Source organism: Arvicola amphibius, chromosome 9 (genome assembly GCF_903992535.2).
Source record: "Arvicola amphibius chromosome 9, mArvAmp1.2, whole genome shotgun sequence".
NCBI lineage: Eukaryota > Metazoa > Chordata > Mammalia > Rodentia > Cricetidae > Arvicola > Arvicola amphibius.
This window is the reverse complement of record NC_052055.2, coordinates 66,969,941-66,994,377: the sequence shown is the minus strand read 5'-3', so window position 1 is coordinate 66,994,377 and position 24,437 is coordinate 66,969,941.

The window sequence follows — 24,437 nt, the reverse complement described above, 5'->3', positions numbered from 1 at the left end:
AGCAGCCAGTCCCGGGCAGGGACGGTGCACGAGACCACTCCACAGGTCTTCAAAGGTGGCTAGTCCCAGGCAGGGAACCAAGCGACTGACGAGAGACAGAAAAGGAAGAAACTCAGGCAGCTAGCAGGAAGGGAGATCGGTTTGCCTCAGCGGACAGGGGAGGTAGTAGGCTGGGCTTGTCTCTTAAAGAGACAGGACAGATCATTACAGATCAGGTGCCTCAGGCCAAGCACATGGCTGATTTCAATGTCTATAGAATGCATACTGACTTGCTAGAGAAGTCAGTAAGAAGGTAGGATTCTGATCCTGAAGCTAGTATCACAAAGATAAATCACACACACTCACTCACACACAACAATAACAAAAACAACAACCTCATGTATTCATTTTCTCGTAATAATAACATATACTCATTATAGGATCATTATAGGAATATTTAAGGACACAAATTAAAAAACAGGCAGGGCAGTGGTGGTGTATACCTTTAATCCCAGCACTTAAGAGGCAGAAGCAGGAGGATCTCTGAGAGTTCAAGGCCAGCCTAGTCTACAGAATGAGATCCAGGAAAGGCTCCAAAGCTACACAGAGAAACTTTGTCTCAAAAAAAAAAAAAAAGGGGAATTATAAGATACATCAGAAAATAAAGTTGGGGGGGGGGGCTGGAGAGAAGGCTCAGTGGGTGAAAGCACTTGTTATTCTTGTGGAGGACCAGGGTTCAATTTCCAGCACTCACATGGTGGCTCACAACCATCTGTAATTCTAGTTCAAGGGGATGCAGTGACCTGACCTCTTTAGGCATGAGGTTTGCATGTGGTACAGGTATATGCATTCATGAAAAGCATTCATATACATAAAATAAATTAAGGAAGTCTTTTAAAAACGAAATGAGGAGAAGGAGAAAGCTGGTCTCTGGAATTGACCCAGAGTCTCGAGAATGACAACGAGAAAACCTGGGAGGAGGAAAGGAGTTAGAAACAGGAGTCAGCCAAGTGTGGAAATGCTGCCATTGCTCAGAGCTGGGTACAGCCCAGTGTGGGCACTTTCTCTTCGTGTGTGCAGGGTGGGAGGGGAATGAAGCCTCCCTCCCGAGCAGATCCAATCAGACCCTTTCAAGGCAAACATCAGCAGGAGCTTTCATACATTAGAGACTGATTCTAAAATTCATCTGGAAGCAGAACAAAATTCATGGAGGCATTTCTGAAAGAACAAAAAGAGGAGACTTGCTTACAGCTCATTATGTAATTCACAGTTGCCTCTCAATGAATTACAAACCTCTGCGCATCCCATGCGTTCCTCCTTGCTGGGATGAAGCACTTGACAAAAGCAACTAAGGATGGACATCTTTCCTCTGGCTCACAGTTCCAGAGGGAGGCCCATCTTGGGGAAGTCATAAAACAGTGGTCACATGTTTCCGTGGTCCAGAAGCAGACAGAGGTGAAGGCTAGCACTCTAATCTTCCTATTCAGTCTGACGCCCAGCCCAGGGCAGCATCCATCCCGGTGGCCCACTTTTCCGCAGTCACAGGAACACGAGCTGTGCTCCCCATGTGCTCCTAAATTCTGTCAAGCTGACAGTCCGCGTTGGCCAGCACAAGCTGCTTTTTGTCGCCTTGATACCCAAACACAGCACTTTGAACCGTAGTGTTCTATTCTTGGCCCTCACGTCTCATGCCATCTCATACTACAGAGCACATTTGGCCTTCTCTTCTTTTGCACTGTGTTTGTTATTTGTTGAGTGTGCACACAGAGGTCAGAGAGTAACTTGTGGGAGTCAGTTTTCCCCTTCTGTCATGTCATTAAGGCTTTCTTGTAGGAAGTCCTACAGCCATTAGTTACCCGCCCAATGGGCGTGGCCCTTATACTATTTATGCTGATGTAGAGCATGTGCAGGCCTCTTTTCCAGCTGCGGAATTCGATCTCTGTTCTCCATTCCATCAAAAGATTCTAATTTGTGAGTCTACCCCTAAATAAATAACCACCTATTTTTCTCAATTCTGAGCTAGTGTAGGATTTCTTTTAAGTGTCCTTCATTATCTGGCGCCCACTTGGAATTGGACTCCACGCCTACCGGGTGGAAGACCTAAAGGCCTAACCGCTCCACAGCCCAACCCTGCCCACTTGGCTTGCTTTTAACCAAGCGGCTTTTTTGTAGCACCCCCGCCACAGAGGAGTTTACTGCGTGTGATAACTGGGAAATTTCCCAAACAAACGCACGACTGCCGCGTTCCCTGATATGATTCCCTGGTACATTTCCTTGCCTCATGGCGACTTGTGCACCTTCCGGTTTCTGCTCCCTGCCCATGAGTTCTGGGTTTCTTGCTTTGTGTATGGAATTTATTTAATTGCCTTTAATTTGTCAAGCAAAGCATATTTCTGAGTATTTAACAGTACCAAGGCAGGAAACTAAAGCAGCTCAGGACAGTTACAGTTGCCACCGTGACTCTGCAACCACATCTGCTGGACAATAAAAGATTATTACACCTAAAACAGTTTATCAGATCATATAACAGGTAATTAATAAATCACTATGGCAGACTACATTAATATTGAAACTTTTAGTAACTTTTTTTATTAATACTGTGGATTGTATTATGTGAGGCTTATATGGTTATGGTGATACTTCAATTTATTGGGTACTGGGACTCAGTTTTCTTCATATTCTATCATTAAGAAAGAGTATGTCACTTTTAGGAATAATACAGTCTTTACAGGCTAATAATAAACAGCTAGTTGACAGGATTAATAGCATAAAAAGTAAAAAGTTACCCGAAAAAGATTAATACTACTAAAAAGGATAACATTAATTTGACAGACAAAATTGAATCCATATCTAAAGGTACTAAGAAATTATATGAAAGAATTCATACTGCTGAATTTGACAATCAAGTTGTTAAAAAGTTATAAGTTATCAGATAGAGTATCTCTCCAGGATGACAATCTGCCCACTATCAAAGTAATGTCCAAAGATAAGATGTTATCTTTAAAGGAGAAACTACAGACCTTGGAATCACATGTGCAGAATGGGGACAAGAGGCTAGGTCCCTCAATGAAATCACTAGAAATATATACAGGCCAAGAGATTCAGGCTTTACAAAAGACAATAGTAAAAAGATTTGAAATAATTGAGAAAACTATTAGAACTGATGAACAGGGAAAGAAGGCACAAAGACAGGATTCAACATCGCCAGTAGCTGTCAGACATGACTAACCCAGGGTTTTAGCTTCCTACTCTGTAATCTACTCTGACAATTTACCAAGTTCTATAGGCCCAAAAGGACCCAAAGAGGGTAGATGGGTACCTATAGGAATGAATGATCTAAAAGAAATTAAGCAAGATATTGTAACTTATGGCTTGCATTCTCCATTTGTTAGGGAGATGATAAAGACTTGGGCTTCTAGCATCAAAAAACATCACATGACTGGATTCAATTAGTTTCAGCAGTCCTGGATGATGGACCAACATTGATGTTTAGATGTTATTTCAGAGAAGAAGCAAAGATTTTGGACACAACAGGGAAAAACAAAAGGCCTTGAGTCTTCCCAAGATCAAATTCTTGGTGAGGGCTCAAACTCTTTATGATGAACACATCTTCTCCCTATGCCACAAATCAGCCTTAAATGCTTGGGATAGAATTCAAGAACTAGGAAAATGATTGAATCATATACCAGGGTTAAACAGGGCCAGAGAATACCCATTAGTGACTTTTTTTATTACAAAGATTAACTAAGGCTGTACAAATAGAAGTAACAGACCCAAATGCTAGATGAGTACTTACTGAATCTCTGGTTTTTGAGAATGCCAACTTAGAATGCAAAAAGATACTTGGGTCTTTAAAGGTTAGAGCAGCACCTATAGATGAATGGATTCTGCATATAATGAACATTGAGACATTTAACTATAATACTGAATCTTGGGTAGGAGGAGCAATTTCCAAAGGAATGAGAAGACATCAAAATGCCAAATGTTTTAATTGTGGTAGAATAGGACATCTGAGAAGGAATTGTTGACAAGGAATTCCTAGGAATAATATCTCTTCTGGGAATGGCAAAAATAAGAGGACTCAGCCTTCAGGTATATGTAGAAGGCGTGGCAAAGGCCGACATTGGACCAATGAATGTAGATCAACAAAAGACAGACAAGGCAACCCATTACCATTGGGAAACTCCCTGAGGGGCCTCTCACAGGCCCCCAAGCCAAAAGTGGCCTAGTCATTCCCAGTCACTATGGAGGACAAGTCTGAATAGGAAAATTAAAAATTCCAGAGCCTTCTGTAAAAGACCATACTGTTCTATATGATGACATAAACATGAAGGATAAGTAAAAAATTCCAATAGGAAATAGAAACATATATTCTGACAGACTTCCATAAATGATCAAAGACCAAAGCTAAGAGTGCGTATAAATGGCATTATAATTGTTGGTTTGATAGACGCAGGTGCGGACATGAGTATCATTGCTCCAGAATCTTGGCATCCAAATTGTCCTCTTCAAGAGGCATATGTTCAGTTACTAGGAATTGGAACCATATCTCAAGTTAAACCAAGCACAAGATGAGTTGACTGCATTGGGCCAGAAGGTCAAAGAGGGAATCTGAGGCCATATGTGGCTAATATCGCAGTAAATTTATGAGGTTGGAATGAGAATGGAATACCCAGATTAACATTCCTGCAGTCCCAGGAACTCATAATTCTGGGAAGGATATTATGAGGTACTATACACAAAGGTCACAAGCCATTCAGGCTATACAAGAACATAAGGCAACTAGGAAACCTTTAGAGGTAACAACAGCCCTACTTTTAAAATGGTTAACTGAGAAACCAATATGGGTTAAGCAGTGGCCTCTAGCTGAAGATAAGTTTCAGGCTTTAGAACAATTGATACAAGAGCAACTAGCTGCTCACCTTATTGAAGAATCAACCAGCCTTTGGAATTCTCCTGCATTTGTTGTAAAAAAGAAACTTGGTAAATGGAGAATGGTAACAGATCTAAGAGCTGTCAGTAAGGTAATTCAACTTATGGGTCTTCTACAATCTGGAATTCCTCTGCCTTCTCTATTACCAAAAGAATGGCCTCTTATAGTTATTGATTTGAAAGATTATTTAATCACCATACCTTTATAAGAAAAGGATAGAGAAAAATTTGCCTTCACAGTGCCTACTTATAATAATTCTCAAGCTACTAGGCGATACCAGTGGACTATTGTCAGGAACCATTGTCCTAAGGATGTTTGCAGAGAGCCCCACATCCTAACTATCTTGAGAACTGTTTTTTAAGGGAACCACAAAAAGAATGTTTCTGCTTGCACAAGGAACACCAGGTTTGCTAGCTGGTGACCTTTGCTACTCCCTACCCCCCACCCCAAGCCAAGTTCCTCATTCAAGGGCTATATAAGCTGTAACCATCACCCTAATAAAGGAGACCTTGACAAGTACATCCTGCTTGGTCTCGTTCTTGTCTCCCCCCATGTCTCTTGCAGATAGCGCCCCTTCAGAAGACCCTGAATAGCTGACCTGCTGGCGGGGTACAGACTATCTTCCCACAAGGAATGCTCAAGAGTCCCACATTGTGCCAATACTTTGTAAGTCAGCCATTGGAAATAATACATAAACAATTTCCTAAGTCTATAATTTCCCATTGCATGATGACATTTTGCCATCTGATTCAAACATAGATACTTTAGAAAGACTGTTTGAAGAAGTAAAACAGTTTTATCAAAATGGGGATTACAAATTTCTTCTGAAAATATACAGAGAGGAGATTCTTTCAATTACTTAGGCTATAAAATAGGCTTGCAAAAAATTAGGACACAAAAGGCACAAATTAGGAAAGACTGGTTGTAAACTATTAATGACTTTCAAAGATTGTTAGGAGACACTTCCAGTCTACAACTGGCTCTTGGGATAACACCTGATCTAATAATTCATTTAAACAAAACCTTAGATGGTGATAAAAACTTGAATAGTCCCAGAGAATTAACAGCTGAATCAGAAAAGGAATTAACAATTGTTGAGGAGAAATTACAGGAGGCATATGTGGATAGGGTGAATCCAAATCTTAATTGTATTCTAGTCATATTGCCTTCCAAAATTTCTCCTACAAGAATTTTAATGCAGAGGGACAATATTAGAATGGATCTTTTTGCCACATAAACCAAGTAAAAATTAAAAACTTATGTGGAAAAAGTCTCTGAATTAATTATAAAAGGTAAATTGAGACTTTGTCAATTAGCAGGTATAGACCCAGCAGAGATTATAGTGCCTTTCACTACTGATGAAATTTTTAAAAGCTATGGGAAAACGATTAACTATAGAAAAGAGCTTGTGCTATTTTTTGGGAGAAATTAATAGCAATTATCATAAAAAGCAATAGACTTAACCTTATAAAGAGAATCTCTTTGATTTTTCCCTGAATTGTACTTGATGTTCCAAGAACTGGAGCCCATACATTTTATACTGATGCAAATAAGTCAGTGAAGGCAGGTTACAAATCAGAAGAATTAAATAAGGTGGAACAAAGCCCTTATAATTCTGTAGAAGGCAGAATTATATGCTATTCTCATGGTGCTAAGGGATTTTAAAGAACAATTATACTTATTGATTCACAATATGCCAAAAGAGTTGTCTTGCATATTGAAACTGCTGAATTTATATCAGATGATACAGAATTGACTTAATTATTTATCCAGGTGCAAGAAATAATCAGGAATAGGCTTTGTCCCGTATACATAACACATATCTGATCCCATACAAGTCTTCCAGGTCCTCTAGCACAAGATAATGCAGAAACTGATCAATTATTGATTGGAAGCATGTTGAAGACCTCGGAATTTCATAAAAAAACATCATGTCAATAGAAATGGTTTCAAGAAAGAGTTTCCTATTACATGTCAACAAGCTAAGGAGGTTATAAAGAGATACTTGCTCTTTATATAACCAAACACTGCTACCTGCAGGGAGTAACCTAAAGGGTACTCAAAGGAATAAGATCTGGCAGATGGATGTGTTCCACTTTGCAGAATTTGGAAAATTAAAATATGTACACCACATCATTGACACTTATTCAGGTTTTCAGTGGGCAACTGCTTTGAGCTCAGAAAAGGCTGATTCGGTAATCACACATTTATTAGAAGTTATGGCCATCATGGGTATACCTGCACAAATAAAGATAGATAATGGTCTAGCATATGCCTCTAAGAAAATAAAACAGTTTTTTGCTTATTATAATGGTAAGCATATTACAGGTAGACTACACAATCCTACAGGTAAGGCAGTTATAGAAAGATCAAATTAAACTATGAAGGATATGTTAAACAAACAGAAAGGGATGGGAAATACCCCCAGAAATAGATTACATAATGCTTTATTAACCTTGAGTTTTCTTAATGCTAATGAGAAAGGGACAACAGCAGCAGAGAGATATTGGATGATAGAAATGTCTTCTGAATTAAATCAGCCAGTTTATTTCAAGGATGTGTTGACCTCACAATGGAAGCCAGGAGGGGTTTTGCTCTTATTTCCACAGGAGAAGAAAATCTATGGATACCATCAATATTAATAAAGATTCAGTTTGAAAAGGAGAAACCTCTTGAAAAAAAGAAATGACAGCTCATCCACAATGGTGACAACCATACAGGTGGTAAGGAAGGCATATAGGATTGGGGTAGGGTTCTGTTCTTTTGCAGGAAAATATTCATCTTCAAAAATTCAAGAGACCCTGGATGTTTGGATGATGTTTAAGTTTTCCATAATGAACAATGAATTTTCCTGCAGTAATCTTTGAAGTTTTCAGGAAAGATGGAGCCATACAACAACAACTGCACCTGGTTGATATGATGTTATGATTGTAATAGCACTACTATAAACCTGTTTTGGGATACCAGCTGCTCAAGACGGTTCCAACTTGGTTAGCTGAAATGGTGCACTTCTTTTTACAACGTTCTGGCCAGAACTCCAAATAGGAACCTCAGAAAAACCCTACCAAATACTCAGAGACTATTTGCAATTATACCAGACAGTAATCTTGGAACTTAACCATCATTTTACTTTCACAGGATCCCATAAATTGAACATCGCCCCCATGACAGCTGGAAGTAATTCTAGAAGATGACGTCCCCTCTCCGAACAAAGTTTGTCCTCAGTGTTAGGGACATCATTTAGGGGTTGGTTATAATTGGTATAGGGTTGGGGATTGTGGAGAAAATTTTGTAGGCTCAGGGATCTCTTTGAAAGAAAAGGAGGAAATTGGATGGGATAATAGATTAGTGTGACCTTACTCACACTAATAATAAGAGTGCATAATAGAGTGAATACTTGTGAGCTATTATTTATAGGCAATTTACATTGGTATAGATTCTTGTATATGCAAACTTAAATTATATTGAATAAGTTCCTTTTTGTCCACCATATTTGTATACCTATGCAAAGTTATTTTGCATGCATGCGTCTACCTCTGCTTAAAACATTTTTGTATATTGATACAATTTTAGGATATGTTTATCATATTTAAATGTACATTTCTACCTCTGATCAACATACTTATACATTGTTTACATTTTGAGGTCATTGTCATCATTTGTTGCACAGTTGTTTATTATATAATAATCTAATATGAAGTCTTAGTCTTTAAGTTATATAGGTATTAAGAATTATAGATCAATAGTCGTCTGTGTTTGTCATGCTTATAGTTAGACTAATCAGGTTCTTTAGATACATAGAGATTGTATTCTACATAGATAGATAATCGTCAACTACTTCAAAGAGCTGTAGAATATGGCATTTAAATAACTTAGGGTTCTGTTGAAGTAAGACACGATTGCTCCTGGCAGCACTGATCTATTCCTGAGAGAATGTTGAGCACCGATGACACTTCACTTGGAGCTTGTTTTTTTCTTGGCAAAACTGGCTTTTGGGCAAGGAACTTCCCATGCCTCAACCACTGACAAGGTACATGGTATCTAGAAATGGATAAGCAGGACTGCCAAATCTTTCCAAGACAGGGTAAGACTATTTTAAAAAATGTCCTGCCTCTGAAAATGATCTGTCAGTTACTTTAGGCCTTAACCAAAGTTGGGTGCTTCAACGTTGCAAATGAGACTTTGGGTGATTGCCCAAGTAGCCAGTTATCTCTGTCATTTGTTGCCCATTTTGAAAGTTGCTTGATTGCACTTCATGCTTACTCAAGTAATATTATTTCCCTTCTCTGATCTTTGATGGGGTTGACTTGGCCAAGTTATTTATTATACAAGACTTAAACTAGTTAGGATAGGATAATTATTGAATATATTTGTTATTATTGTACATAATTTTGTATTAGGCTTAGAACTCTCTTATTTAAACAAAGGGGGGAGGTACTGTAGGAAATCCTACAGCCAGTAGTTACCCACCCACTGGGTCATGGCCTCTTATACTACTTATGCTGATGTAGAGCATGTGTCTGGCCTCTTTTTTGGCTGTTGGATTCAGTTTCTATTCTCCATTCCAGCAGAGGATTTTGATTTGTGAGTCTACCCCTAAAAAAATAACCATCCATTTTTCTCAATTCTGAGCTAGTGTGGGATTTCTTTTAAGCGTCTTTCATCAGGGTCCAGAAATCAAACTCAGAATATCAGGCTTGGCAGGGTGAAACCTGCTTGCTAATCCTATTTAGTCCTTTTCTATAATAAGTACCTATAGTCTTCCTAATTTCCATTTCCTCTTCAGAAATGCAGTGTCTCCTGAGACAATCTCTTAACTATGAGCTATTGTTAAAAAAAAAAAAAAAAACAAGTTATATACTTCTACTATCTGATGGTACAGAGTAAATGTTCCCATCCTAAAAGGGAGGAATCAGAGCACAGATTGAACCAAATTGAGACCAAAACCCAGCCAAACAAATACCTGATGGAGGAGAGTTATCTGTCTATGTTTCTTTCATTGGTTAATTAATAAAGAAAACTGCCTTGGCCCTTTAAGAGACAGAAAATTAGGTAGGTGGAGTAGACAGAACAGAATTGTTGGAACAAGGAAGTAGAGTGGGGGAGACGCTTCAGGCAGTCGCCATAGGAGTCTCCATGCTGCTCCTCTCCAAGATGGACGCAGGTTAAGATCTCTCCTGGTAAGCCACACCTCATGGTGCTACTCAGATTACTAAATATGGGTTAAAGGAAGATGTGAGAATTAACCAATAAGAGGCTGAAACTATGGGCCAGGCAGTGTTTTAAAAGAATACAGTTTCCGTGTAATTATTTCGGGTGTAAAGCTAGTTGGCGGCCGGGTGGCGGGATGCAGCCCCGCCGCTTCACACTACAAATACCAAATCCTGCAGCGTCATATCTAGCATTAAGATCTAATCATCCAGCCTCCAACCTCCTTTGCAGACCTAGTCCTCTAGCTCTCCCACATGCAGTGCACAGAGCCTTCCTCCAGGCATGGCCCTACCCTGTGCCTGCAGTCTTCCTTTGCAAGTGTCCCATGATCCTCCTGGGGTCTCCATTACAATTCAGGCCTACCTTCATGCAATGGTTGCTTAGAGTTGCCTGGCAGGTTGGCCTTGGCAAACACCTCAGATCAAGCATCCTTGACTCCTTAACTTTTGGCTCTTGCCTACTTGCAAAGCCACCACCATGTAGGCTGCATTATTCAATTCCATTGCCAGATTGAGATGCTCTCTAGCTCTCCTTGGAGTTGAGCAGCTTCTGTGCCTCTTTGATGCTATATCTGAGAAAACATGCTGTAAGCAGCTGTGTTTGCCTTCAGTAGGATTCTCATTTCAGGTTCTGTCCTTCAAATCAATTTACATTTTCACAAGTTGGAACCTTTGATTGGTGGGTTTTCAGCCATGGTGCAGAGGGAGTTTCTCTTTATGCCAATGTCTTTAACAACCACAGCAGCTTTGCTTGCACACACTAGGTTTGAAATTTTGCTAAAATCCACACTTTTTCTATTTTTCTGACCCCCTTGTTGTTCTCTGCAGACTGAATAAGGACAGCTCTACCACAGTCTAGTAGTTGTCCTGTCTTGAGAGTGCCTCCAGCAAACAAATTAGTCTTTTACTTTTGAAATCAACTTCACTCCTGTTCTCAAAAATCTTTCAGCTATGTCCTTCACCCAAATGTGGCACAAAGGTCACAGAGCCCAGTTTCTTATTCTTCTCTAAAATCTCATGAACTGGGGACCTCTATTTCTCAGGCATTCAGGTCTTCCAAACTCCCCCAAAATACCTATTAAGATCTATACATTTTCCCCACCAACCAGCTCCACAAGCCTATGGACTTCAGGGTCAGGGCGTCAGGCTTTGGCCCTAATACTCGGCAACCATATTTCTGTATTAGTTACTTTCCTTGCTGTAGCAATAAGATACCAGACAAAGACAATTTACAGAAAGAAGGTACTTTTATTTTGTTGGTAGTTTGAGAACATAGTTCGCCAAGATGGGAAACTCACATGCAAAGCACACGTCACCCTGATCAAGCCTCCCTGGAAATGTCTGAACACTTGCTCCCTAGATGGTGGCCCTCTTTGGGGAGGTTGTTGAACCATTGGAGTTAGCTCCTCACTAGAGAAAGTGGGGGAGAGCCTTGAGATTTTATAGTGTAGTCACACTTGCTCCTTGTCCTCCTCTGCTTCCTGAGTGCGGATACAAGGTGACCAGCAAACCTATTCATCCTTCCTCTTCCTGCTGCCATCCATCCCTTACCCAGCATCATGGTCGATTCTCCCTCTGCAACTGTGAACTAGAATAAACTTTCTCACTCTGGTTGCTTCGTCAGGGTGTTATCACGGCAACTGAGATGATAAACTCCAACGTTATTTCACTCAACTTATTTATTTTTGCAAGTGTTGTATATGTATGAAGGTCAGAGACAACTTGGGGTGTCACTCTTCAGGATGCATCTCCTTTGCAACAGGGTTCCCTTTTAGCCTGGAGCTAACTACTTGGACTAGACAGACCGGCTGGTCAGTGAGCGCAGAGACATACCTGTCTCCTCCTCCCCTGCTTGGGGTTTTCATGTAGGTCTGGAGATTGAACTTTGGTCCTTGAAGCAAGGACTTCATTTATTGCGATTTTTCTACAGCTTCTCAATGCACAAGTTTAGTTGTACTTTAGTGGTTACACATGGATGTCTGAGAAACTAGTCCCTGCTGTTGGTGTAATGGTAAAAATAAAATGCCGCAGGTCCCCGAGTGGCGGCAGGCAGTGGGCAGTGGGCCATGAGACCATGCCGCAGGACCCTAAGTGGCCACAGGCAGCAGGTAGCGGGTCCCAAGACCACAGCAGGCCACAAACACAGCCAGTCCCAGGCAGGGAGCCCTAGAGTGGCCCATGAGCCATGAGGGCCTGCCAGTCCTAGGCAGGGAACCACGTGGTGGATGAGAGACCAAGTTGGATAGGCACACCATGCAGAGTGAGACTGGATATTTATTTAGAAGGTTATGGAAGGGAAGGGGAGACGGAGGTAGAAGGGAGACGAGAAAAAAAAACAGAGGTGGGGGAGAGGAGCCACAGCAGCAGTTACCCCAAAACGTGGCTTATGATGGGAAGGAAGGTGGAAGAGGGAAGGAAGCTGATAAGCAGGTTGCTGTTGCACAACATGGTAGTCTCCCTGGGGACTTCTAGCACCAGGAGCCTGGTGTCTTCTGAATGCGAATGGGTGAAAATAAGACCACAACTAAAATTTTTGAGCCAAATTTGAAGGAAGCTTTATTAAATACTGGCCAGGATGGTCACTGGCCAGGCCCATACCTGTGTTTCCCAGAGTATGGCCCAAACTACATTATAAAGGCAAAACTCACAAGGATACAAACTTCCAGTAAGACATGTAAATTGAGATTAGGGGTTGGCATGAGGAAATATTTTGTATAACTTTCAATAAATATACCTTTGTATTGATTTTTGGGGTTCAGTCCTTCATAAGAGGCTGGACCTTATTGCTGCCAATAGGCCCTAAAATCTCATCAACCAACCTGTGCTACACAGTGCACCCTGACGCATTCAGCTGAGCCTGACCCATTTCCATCTCAGCTCCCCTGTTTGCCACAAAACTATGGATTCACCAGAAAACAGACAAACAGATAAAACTTTCCAAATAACCAGAACCAGGCAGGTGAGCAGGCGATGGCTTGCTTTTTGCCCTGGATGGAAGCATACTAGGTCCCAGATCGGGATCCCAACAGACCAGATGTCACAGAAACTTACAGCAGCATGCCAGGGGAGGCCTCTTGTAGATGCTTGCTGCTTTTCTCAGCATGGCAGTTCACTGATTATCTGCAAATCTGAAAGTACACCACAGAGCCTTGGAACATCTTGAGGTGTTCACTCCTGAGGCAGCCTATCAGGCCCAGCGTCCCAGAATGAGGGTCCAGCTTTAGAATTTCAGTGGATGGTCTGATCTCACTGGCCCTTCAGAAAATGTTAATCCTGCCAGGAAAGAGTAAGAACACTACCCCAGTTTTTGAGCCAAATTTGAAACAAGCTTTATTAAATCCTGGCCAGGATGGACGCTGGCCAGGTCCACACTGTTATGGTTCCAGTCACAGGAGTGGTGGGCACTTCTGGGTTCCAGGGCCACACATATGCAGACAAATGCTCAGGCAAAATACTGAGCCACCCTGCGACCTTAAAAGGCCCTTCATGATGTGTGTGCAGCATGGTTGCGTCACCTACATATGACATAGCTATGTAAGCCCTTGCACACAGGCGTGAGCTACGTCAACCCCCCCCCCCCCATGTGCATGCCCCAGGCAGCCTTTAAAAGCTGGACGTGTCATCTCCAAGCTCTCTTTCTCCACACCAACTTCCTTAGGCCTGTGCACGTCTCCTCTAATAAACTCTAAAGTGGGTTTGTTGTGTGCTTCGTTCTCACTTGTGCCAGGTAATTTCACACACCCTGGATTCCCAAAGTATGGCCCGAACTCTATTAGTCAGGAGCTTATAAAGGCAAAACCCACAAGGCTACATACTTCCTGCCTTCGTCCAATCAGGGGCAAGCATACATCCTGACATGCTTCCCACCTTCATCCAATCGGGGGCAAGCATACATCCTGACATGCTTCCCACCTTCATCTAATCGGGGGCAAGCACACATCCTGACATGCTTCCTCCCTGTGTACCTCCCACCTATGTGTGATCAAGCACATTCTATGCAGTTGCAGCAACCAAGCTTGTTTACAGAAGTGAAAACACATGTCTTGTTACCTTACATGAACAATAGTCCCCAGTATTCCAGGAAGTACAGGTTAGATGTATTTTTGTCTTACTGATCTCTTAAGCACAATAATTTAAACTTAAAATGTAACTTCAGCTACCACACTTTATCTTCTCTTTCCATGGGGCAATGTGTCCAGCCCCATGCTGATCTGCCCATCTTGGATTTTTTCCTTTAATACAGAGTACTTGCAGCAATGTATGCTTGGTCTCATTTTAAAAATTCCTGGTTAATATAAACATGCATTTAATAGCTCTTGTCTCTTGGGCATGTGGATTCTCTAAAGTAGAAGACCCCTAAAGCCCTTCCCCAGAACCCACATTCAAGGATCTTTTGTCAGGATCAGAAGACAATTCTCAAGATGCCCACAAGTAAACAGGAAGGTGACAGCCTGCCGCAGAGAGCTGGGTAGGTGGAAAGGCTCTCGTCTTTTATCTTGCAAATTGAATACAGAAATAACTGCAAGAGAATAGGTAAAACTTCCCACACAGTAGCTTTTTTTTTTTTAAATCTAAGGACTCTTGTAACCATGACTTCTCTGCTGAATTGACATCACACTGGTTCCTCTGACAGCCTCCAAGAGAGGCCATTAAGACTCTGTCACAGAAAGCAGTAGAATGGGCTTGGCTGGCGCTGGTGCGGGCAAAGGAACAGATCTGCCATCAACTCTGCCTGTTTGACCTTCTCAGCTGCACTTCTCTACAGCAAACCAGTTAGAGAAATGTTGGCCAGTTGGAGCATAAGGAAGAAATGTAGGGGAAAGTGAATTCTAGCAAAAGAAGATAGAGTCAATCATCTCAGTAAATGGCAGACGGGTGAGTCTTGTGTTGTTAATTATAAAAACGATGTTTTCATCACATGAAAGCTGCTTAAGATAATCCTCTGTGAATCAAAAATTGCATTGCTTCCTAGCAATGAGAGCCTTGGTGCACAGCTCCTGATTTGGTCCTAGTTCTCGTTTTTCCCCCTGGAAATTCAAAGCCCTTTCACTTAAGAGAAGTTAGATGGGTACACATGGGTCAATCTGAACAATGAAAGTGCAGAATATTAGAGCAGTCATTGACTGCAGGTCAGTGGTGCTAACGATGAGTGACCTGGGGTCCCAGGACTGTGGCAGGAGTTCCCTAACCTGCCTAGCATATAGTCCATGGAGCATAGTCATGTCCCTATTAAGTTACTGCTTAGGCATCTTGATCTGGTCATATATCTGCCAGTTAAAGAATTAAAAGGCAGGAAAAACCTCAGACACAGCAGGCAGCAACAAATTTTATTACAGCTAAAGACACACCACACCTCCCACCCCCCCATACACATGAGAGAGAGAGAAAGAGAGAGAGAGAGAGAGAGAGAGAGAGAGAGAGAGAGAGAGAGAGAGGGAGAGAGGGAGAGAGAGGGAGGGGAGGACAAAGTACATCAAGAGAAAAGTAAAGACTCCCAAAGAGCAGAGAAGGGAGTGAAATCCAATCAGAGGGTGTGGTTTTGGCAGTTTAGGGTAGATTCTCCTCCTATGATTTGTGGTTGGTCAATAGACAAAGAAAGGGAAGCTGACCGGCTCACAACTCAAGTAAACATGTTCAGAATGGACCTTGAACACACTAGTCAGCCAGAAGGGGATTCCAGCTGGTGGAAGAAAAACTATGAGACCTTTATCTCAGGTCTGGAGTAGGAGGAAGAAGCAGAGGTTTGCCATCTTATTATCCATGGTTCCTTTCACTGTCCGTCTGCCTGTCAGGGATCGATCTCTAAGTCCCTCGGTGGTGTCTAAGGACTATGAAACCAAGCTGATCGACAGAAGGTTCATGAGGGAGCTGTAAGCCAGAGCTCTGCCCAGCAGATTCAAAATGGCATCTTTAGGTTGGAGATTCCAGCACAATCCTTAGACCGACTAGAACAAAAAAAAAAAAAAAAAAGATTTCACAGCCGCTGAGCCTTTTCCTTTTCTAATATTTAAAAACAAAATAATGACCTCCTTTGCTGCCAGGCAGTGCAAAGCCTGGCCCAGCCCACCTTTCTCGAAAACCTGTGATCTGCTTTTCAAGGGGAAGATGAAAGTGCCAGGAATAGACAATGGATCTGAAACACCGGCTGACTTTTGAATATTCATGACTATTCTAATGCAAATGAATATTTCAAATTGAACTGGTTTGCCCAGGTGCTAGTGGAAGTGCATTAAGCTTATAAAATTGCTTCTCTGTTCTTCAGGTTGCCTAGAACAACTTCCTCCCCTTATTTACAAATCTAGAAGGTTTCCCAGGTGTTCCTTCACCTCGAACTGAAGTTGCAGCCCCTAGCCCACAGGAGAACCTGGCCTCCTTTAATTGGAGCCCAGGCCTGGGAGGCCCTCAGGCTTATCACACATCAGCTGCCTTTCCTTTGAGGTAACCTCAAAGGAAAGCTCACTGTTCCCTGAAGAACAGAGGGAGGAGAAGCCTGCCAGGGTGTGGGAGCGCTTGTCCCAGCTCTCTGGCAGGAAGTCAGGCGGGCTGTTTGGACTCCTGCACCTCAGGGCTCTGACCTATAAATGTCCTGTAGCTTGACACAGGACCCTCTGAGCTGATGGAGATGTCAGAGACCTTCAGAACACGGTGGTGAGTCTTCAAAACCTGGGTGTACTAATGGAATCGTTCCCTTCTCAACAGGATTTGTGTGAGGTTTCCAGTCAACCCTGGGAAGAGGGGGCACACGGAGGGGAGGGGGGAGATGAGAAAGTAAAGTCCCTGCAAAGCCAAGGATTTTTTTGGAGGAAGAGGACAGACACTGGCCCTGACCCTGGTCATTGAAGGAAGCTTTCACAGCTTCTGCTGTCTCCCAGGAGGTGGGATCTCCCTCCAGGTCATTGGAGTGGAAGATGCTATCTCTAGGTTTTCATTGGCCCAGGATCCTTGTTCCATCCGAAGACCACTCCCAAAGGGTCTTGAGTATGGTCTGGTTCCATTCCTTGATTAGTCCTTCAAATTTATATATTTAATTAGTTCATTTATTTTACATTCTAACACTTGCCTCCCTGCCTCCTCACCTTCCACTCCCCCCCCCACACACCCCTTCCATTTGCTCAAAGAAGGTCAGCAAAGCAAGGCTTATCAAGCTGCCCTAAGACGAAGCCCCTCCCCTTGTATTTAGGCTGGGCCAGGGGATCAATCCAGTTTGAGAAATAGGTTCCCAAGCTCTATTCAAAGCAGTATGGACAGCCCCTGCTCCCATTGCCAGGAGTTCCACAAACGGACCAAGCTACACAACAGTCACACATACGAAGAGGGCCTGTGTTAGTCCCATGCAGACTCCCTGGCTGTTGGTTCAGACTCTGAGTTCCCATAAACCAGGCTAGCTGTTTCTGTGGGTTTTCCTGCGATGTCCCTGACTTCCCTGGCTCCTACAATCCCTCCTCCCTCTCCTCAGCAGGACTCTTCAAGCTCAGCCCAGCGTATGGCTGTGGATCAGGTCTCTGACTCTGACTCTGCCTCCATCAGTCTGGATGAAGGTTCACCCATGACAACCAGGGTAATTACCAATCTAATCACAGAGGATAGTCAGTTCAGGCTGTGCTCCGCTGCTGCTTGGAGTCTTAGCTGGAGCCATCCTGGTAGATTCCGTGGGAGTTTCCCTTGCATAAGTCTTCTACCTGATCCCATAAAGCCCCAGTTGTCAATCATCTCTCCCAGCACTTCCCCGCTCTGCCTAGCTCCCAACCCAATTCCTCAAGTTCCCACGCCTGCAGGTCCCCAATCCATCCAGGAGATCTCCTCTATTTCCCCGTCCCAGGGAGATCCGTTAGTCCCGGCTTGGGCCCTCCTCATTACCTAGCCTCTCTGGGCCTGTGGACTGTAGCCTAGTTATCCTTTACAGTTAATGTCCACTTATGAGTGAGTATATGCCATGTTTGTCTTTCTGGCTCTGGGTTACCTCACTCAGGATGATTTTTTTTCTAGTCCCATCCATTTGCATACAAATTTCCTGATGCCATTTTTAACAGCTTAGTAAACTCCATTGTGTAAATGTACCACATTTTCTTCATCCGTTCTTCAGCTGAGGGACATCTAGGTTGTTTCTAGGTTGTAGTTATTACAAATAAAGCTGTATGAACATAGTTGAGCAGGGGTCCTTATAGTATGATCGAGCATCTTTTGGATATATGCCCAGGAGTGATATCCCTGAGTCTTGAGATAGATTGATTTTCTGAAAACCACCATACTGATTTCCAAAGTTTGCACTCCCACTAGCAATGGAGAAGTGTTCCCTTACTCTTGAAACATACACTTACTTCCTAGGCTCCTCCTCTCCAGTGAACACCCCTGTCCCCACAAATACTCTATAGAAAAGATGCCCCTCCCTACGCCTGACCTGGACCTGCATTTATTCAATGAGCATCACCAATGTTCTCAGCAAGTGACAGAGGTGACTCTGGTACAACCTCTGTTCAACACTTCTTACTGCGGGTTCCAGCTGTCCCCTGCCCACAGTCTGTCCCTCCGCACCACGACCAGTGTTCAACACTTCTTACTGCGGGGTTCCAGCTGCCCTCTGCCCACAGTCTGTCCCTCTGCACCATGACCAGTGATACTGCCACATCCTTGGTGACTTTACATCCAGTCCCTCTCCTCTGTACTCCAATGCTGCCAAAGCTATGCTCACCTGAACCATAAAAGATTTCTCTTTTCCTCTTGGCCTCCCTAGTTTTCTCCTTTTCTCCTATGCATATCTGCTTGTTTAATTTCTCCAGGGACTGTTAACACCCAACTTGATCTGGGATGGTTTTGAGGTTGTGAGCTAGTTTGGTCTTAAGAACACATTGACCCTTGAGTCTGGAGCTATGTTGTAGTTACTGAAATCCTTTCTCCGCGTTCCTTTCCTGGGATGCACAGTATTGGGTGGGGCCCAGTGGTATCAGACAGGCCTAGGTGAGGATGGGACTCTGGTCTTGGCAGCCATGGAAGGACTTGGGAAGAGCCTGTCTGTAGCCCAAGCATCTGATCAAATCGAACAGTTCTGACCCTGAATATAAGCACAGAAGCCAGAAATACATAGATCTATAAATATTTATATACAGAGTGAACTCTATTCATTAGCTTTTAAGCCAAGGCAGTTTCTATTTAGTAATTTTTAAAAGACTGTATCATGAGAGGAAAGGATGACTTTATTTTCCTCATTCATAAAATATTTACCTATAGGGTATTGGCAGGATTAGAGTTTGCTGTGCATAGAAAATATGTGGCCTAGTGTGGTGCTTTGAATTACAGTGGCTCCCATTGGCTCACACATTTGAATTTGGGTCTCAGTTAGTGGAACTGCTTGGGGAGGATTAGGAGGTGTGGCTTTTTTTGGAGGAGGTGTGTCACTGGGGTTGACTTTGAGGATTCAAAAGATTCCTGTGTGCTCTTTGCCTCTACCTTATAAACTCAGAGATCCACCTGCCTCTGCCTCTGCCTCTGCCTCTACCTTATAAACCCAGGTGTGAGCTCCCAGCTGTCTCTGTCTCCATCATGGATTCTAACACTTGGGAACTTTAAACCCAATTAAATGCTTTATTTCATCAGATGCCTTGAACTTTGTGTTTTATTACAGCAGGAGAACAGTCACTAAGACACACAGAGCCTGGCAGGAATACATCTTTTGTTATAAGTTGGAGTTACTATTCTTGCTAATGTTCTCCTGTTAAATCACTGTTTCTCAAATCTAATAATTAGGTTATTGGCAGGCTACATAATTTCAGTAGTAAATTAATTGACTTTTTAAAAATTAAGTGTGCTATGACAAATACTGGATTTGTGAATATCATTTTTGTTTTGGTATTTATTGCTAGATAGCAAATTGCACCTAAACTTAGTGGCTTATACAATGATGATGTGCCATTCTTTTGGTTTTGATATAAGCTGGACTCACCAATGTGGCTTTGCTCTTCTGCACTCACGTGCCCCAAGCTTCTGAGCTTGGTTGACGGAGACCACTGGGTACCTGGGCATTTCCATGGTGACCCAGGGCTCCAGAAACAAGTGATCTAAGGAGAGATCTCACATACAGTTGTTTGCCAAGACTGCCTGCAACACACAATTGCTGTTGGCTTTTGGTTTCTTCTGTCGGAGGGGAGTTTGTTGTCACATGGGTGCTAAGGATGACAAGCAAGGGCAATACAAAAAAGAGAAGCAAGCAGGGTTCACCTAGAAATAAAGAAATAGCTCCCTGTAGCCAGAGGGGAGACTTTAAAGAGCTACCAAGTAGCATGCTGAAGCAGAGCTTTATGTCTTGGGAATGAAGCAGTTTGGTACCATATATAAATTAGGCATCAAACTGGGATGAGCCTGATTGGTTAATTTGAATGCATGTGGAAAATTCTGCTTTTTTGATGGGTCATATGAAAGGATCCAGTGTTGAAAGTGAAAGCTGGCAGTCAGCTGATATCTTGTTGATTCAGGGCCTTTTGGATTTCAGTTCTTTAGCCCACCAAATGTGTTGAATATTTTTACATAAGTTACAATCTTTTTAGAAGAGAAAACATCAGTTGAGAAAATGCCCCCACCAGATTGGACTCTAAGCACTCCCATGGTACATTTTCTTGATTGATGAATGATGTGGGAGGGTCCCCTGGACTGGTGGTCCAAGGTGCTGTAAGAAGCAGACTGAAGCTGGACAGTGGTGGCACATACCTTTAATCCCAGCACTCGGGAGGCAGAGGCAGGTGGATTTTTTTAATTCTAGGCCAGCCTGGTCTACAGAGCGAGTTCCAGGACAGGCTCCAAAGCTACAGATAAACCCTGTCTTGAAAGCAAACAAACAAACAAACAAAACCCAAAAAACCAAAACCAAAACCAACCAAACAAACAACAAGAAACCAAAAAAGCAGGCTGAGCAAGTTATAAGGAATGAGCCCATAAGCAGCACTCTTTCATGGCTTCTGCTTCAGTTCCTGCCAGGAGTTCCTGCCGTGACTCCCGTGGATGATGAACAAGCTGTAAGCTGAAATAAACAAAATTTCATCCCATGCTCATTTTGGTCATGGTATTTTATCACAGCAGACACTCAGACACTGAATGTGTAGAACCCATTGTAAAACCTCTGTGTTCTCAGCTCTGACCAGCACTCTGCCAGGGTGCAGGGCGCAACCCTAAATGCTGATAGAAAAGGAATGCCTTGCTTCTGATTTGTATTAATACTCATATCCCATTGGCCAAAGAAAGTCACATGGTCAAGTCAATGGTAGTGGAAGGAGCTGCAGAAAGTGTGACTTCAAGAACCATGGTTATTTGAGGCTGCCAGTGTATTAAAAAGATCTACCTTAGTTATAACTGACCCAGGCCTCAGAGTTGATAATGGTAGAGGCAAAATTGGGGTCTCTTTATAGGGTTTTTAGTCTCATTAATAAAATATTTTTTAATGAACTCAAATGAAAGCAAAAGACTATTTTTTAGAGTTTAAAAGAAAAACCCCAGGCAGGCCAGCTGTCAAATCCGAGCAGCTACCCAGAGGAAGAGAATGGAGAAGACAAGGGAACACCATGCCATTTCAGCTGCTGGTGTAGAGGTCACATGGCTGGGAAGGAGTAAGGAAGACCAAAATGTTGAAGTGGGGTTTCCAGACTGTTAAGGAATGCCTACTTAGGAAAGACATGGAAGAAAATGGAAAGCTTTCTTATGCAGTAGTTTTCTTCAGAGAGCCAAGTGGAACCCCACAGGCCTCCTATAGCAAGGCTCAGAGCTGTCATCCCTGCCGCATTCTGAACAAGTCGCAGAGCAGCTTGTATTTGAGGGAAGGAGAAAAACACTATGTTAAGATGAGACAAACCGTGAACATATAGGAAAGAGGGAATCATGGCTTTCTTTGCAGGCATTCTGTTGTAATTCACTTGTGTACTAAATGAGCACTGACTTAAGGTATAAGACAAACAGACAGACAGACAGATACACACACAGTCTCACATACCCCAGCTTAGTCAGGAACTTGCATTGTATCCCAGGATGACCTTGTATTTCTGACCCTTTTTTGGGGTGCTAGAGAGGGAGCAGAGCAGATCATCCAAGCTGGACAAGCACTGTGCTGATTGGCCACACCCCCAGACCTTGTTTATTTTAGAGAAGTTTTAGGTTCACAGTCATGGAGAGGAAAGTGTAGAGATTCCCCACATCTCCCCTGTCCCCACTCATTCATGGCCTCCCCATTATGAGCATCTCCACTGGCATGGTAAGCATCTTCCAGTTCACGAACATCATTATCACTAAGGAACAGCATGTACATCAGGGCTCCCCGTTTGCCAAGGACCAGCCTCGACAAAAGCACTACCTGCCAGTGTAGGGGTGTAGGGATTTAGAAAAATTAGTAAAGAATACGAAGATGCATTTAAAAATAATAAAACCATAGAATATTACTGGGACGGCATTCCAGGGAATACTGAAATTGCTCACTTTTAATTTTCCATACTTTTATACCCCAATACAAAAGGGGGAAGAAGGCAACAACAGACTTCTTTAACATGATACAAAGGACAACTCTAGCAATTAATTGCTTTAACACTTTGAGATATCAAGTCATTAGCATTCTGTTGTTTAGGCTGTGAAGCCACACTAGACCAAGTATCCTGAAGGCAGTTGCTCCTCAGATAACCTCCTATTTCAAAAGAAGGAGCAAAAATACATTTGCATATCCTGACCATCTGTCAGGATGGAATGGATCTACCTGTATGAGCCTTCTTAATGTCAAAAGAACCAAGTAACCACATCCTGAGTCAGGATGTGTAGCTATACTTGCTGTCAACAATTTTGATTATGAGTAACTTCAAACTCTCTGACCGTCAGACAAGGTGGGAATGGGCTCACATTTTTGGCCTCCACACTCGTTAGGAATGTATATCCCGTGGGTTTCGCAAGGGACTGTAGAGTTACGTAGTTGACCATCCATAACTGAAATGATACCAGTGGAATATGGTAACAGATAAGCTTTGCCGCTCTGAGAACATCTGTGTTCATCTGATATAGTCCTCACTCCCTTAGAATCTCTGATGGCCACTGATGTCTTTGTTATTTCTAAAGTTTTTACCTTCCCCATATTGTCATGTAGTTGGAATCACACATTATGGCATTTTTCCCAGATAGGCTCTTGGCTTCTGACTTCTTTCACTCAGATGTGTGTGTATATATTTCCTTCATGTCTTTCCTGGCTTGACAGGTTTTAGAGCCTAGTAGTATCCCATTGTCTGGATACACCTACCAAAGTACATCTTGGTTGCTTTCAAATCTAGTAAATGAGGAGAATAATTGCTAGAAACATCATTGTTCAGGGTTTGATGGGCACACATTTTTAGATCCTTTGGATAAATATAAAAAGACAGTTGTCAACTGAAATTTAAAGGTATTTCAAGCAAGGGAAAAAGTAAATAATATTAAATAGAGCCATTTGAAAGTTTTTATTCTACAGATTATACCCAAATATTGGTATTTACAATTCCATCTACTGGGACATGGTTTTAGAATATATGGCAGATTGCAGCTGTGAGGACACATGTTTGAATAAAATTACTGGTGCTGCCTCATGTACAATTTAGTTACATCTCAATAAACCCAATATATATTGAAAATACATCAGAATCGCACCCACAATACTAGCCCTGGTCATCCTGGCTTCCCTATTGTGATTGTGTGGCAGGTGCAGATCTCTGGTTTACTACAACTGCCAGGCCTCTAGAAAAGGTTTCCCTTTGCACATCATAGGCTTGGGGAAAGATGAACCATCCAAAGCTGGGAACTATCTGCCATATGTCCCAGCAACTTCCATTGCCTCCTGTGTTTGTGTTTTATTGGTATGTAGAAGATGCCTTTTTGAACAGCTTGGTTTGTGGTTTGAAGAAAAAGGTATGTTCTATACCACTTCAGGAGCCCGTGGGTGTGGCATTCATCAAACATCCTTGGCCCAAGGGACCACACACTGCCAGAGAATGTCTGTGTTTCCTTTTGTTGGGCATATCAGCAGGAATCGTATCAGCTTAGTGGGACATTGAAACCATTTTCTGAGAGAAGATGGCACAAGAAATTAGAAAACAAAGAATATGAGCATTTGTTTCGAAGAAGTCTGCCTCAGAGGAAAGCAGTTCAGGACAGTTTTTAAATTGATTTTTATTGAGCTCTACATTTTTCTCTGCCCCTCTCCCTGAGTTCTTTGTATATTTTGGAGATCAGACCTCTGTCTGATATGGGGTTGGTGAAGATTTTTTCCCATTCTGTAGGCTGTCATTTTGTCTTGTTTACTATGTCTTTGCTTTATAGAAGCTTTTCAG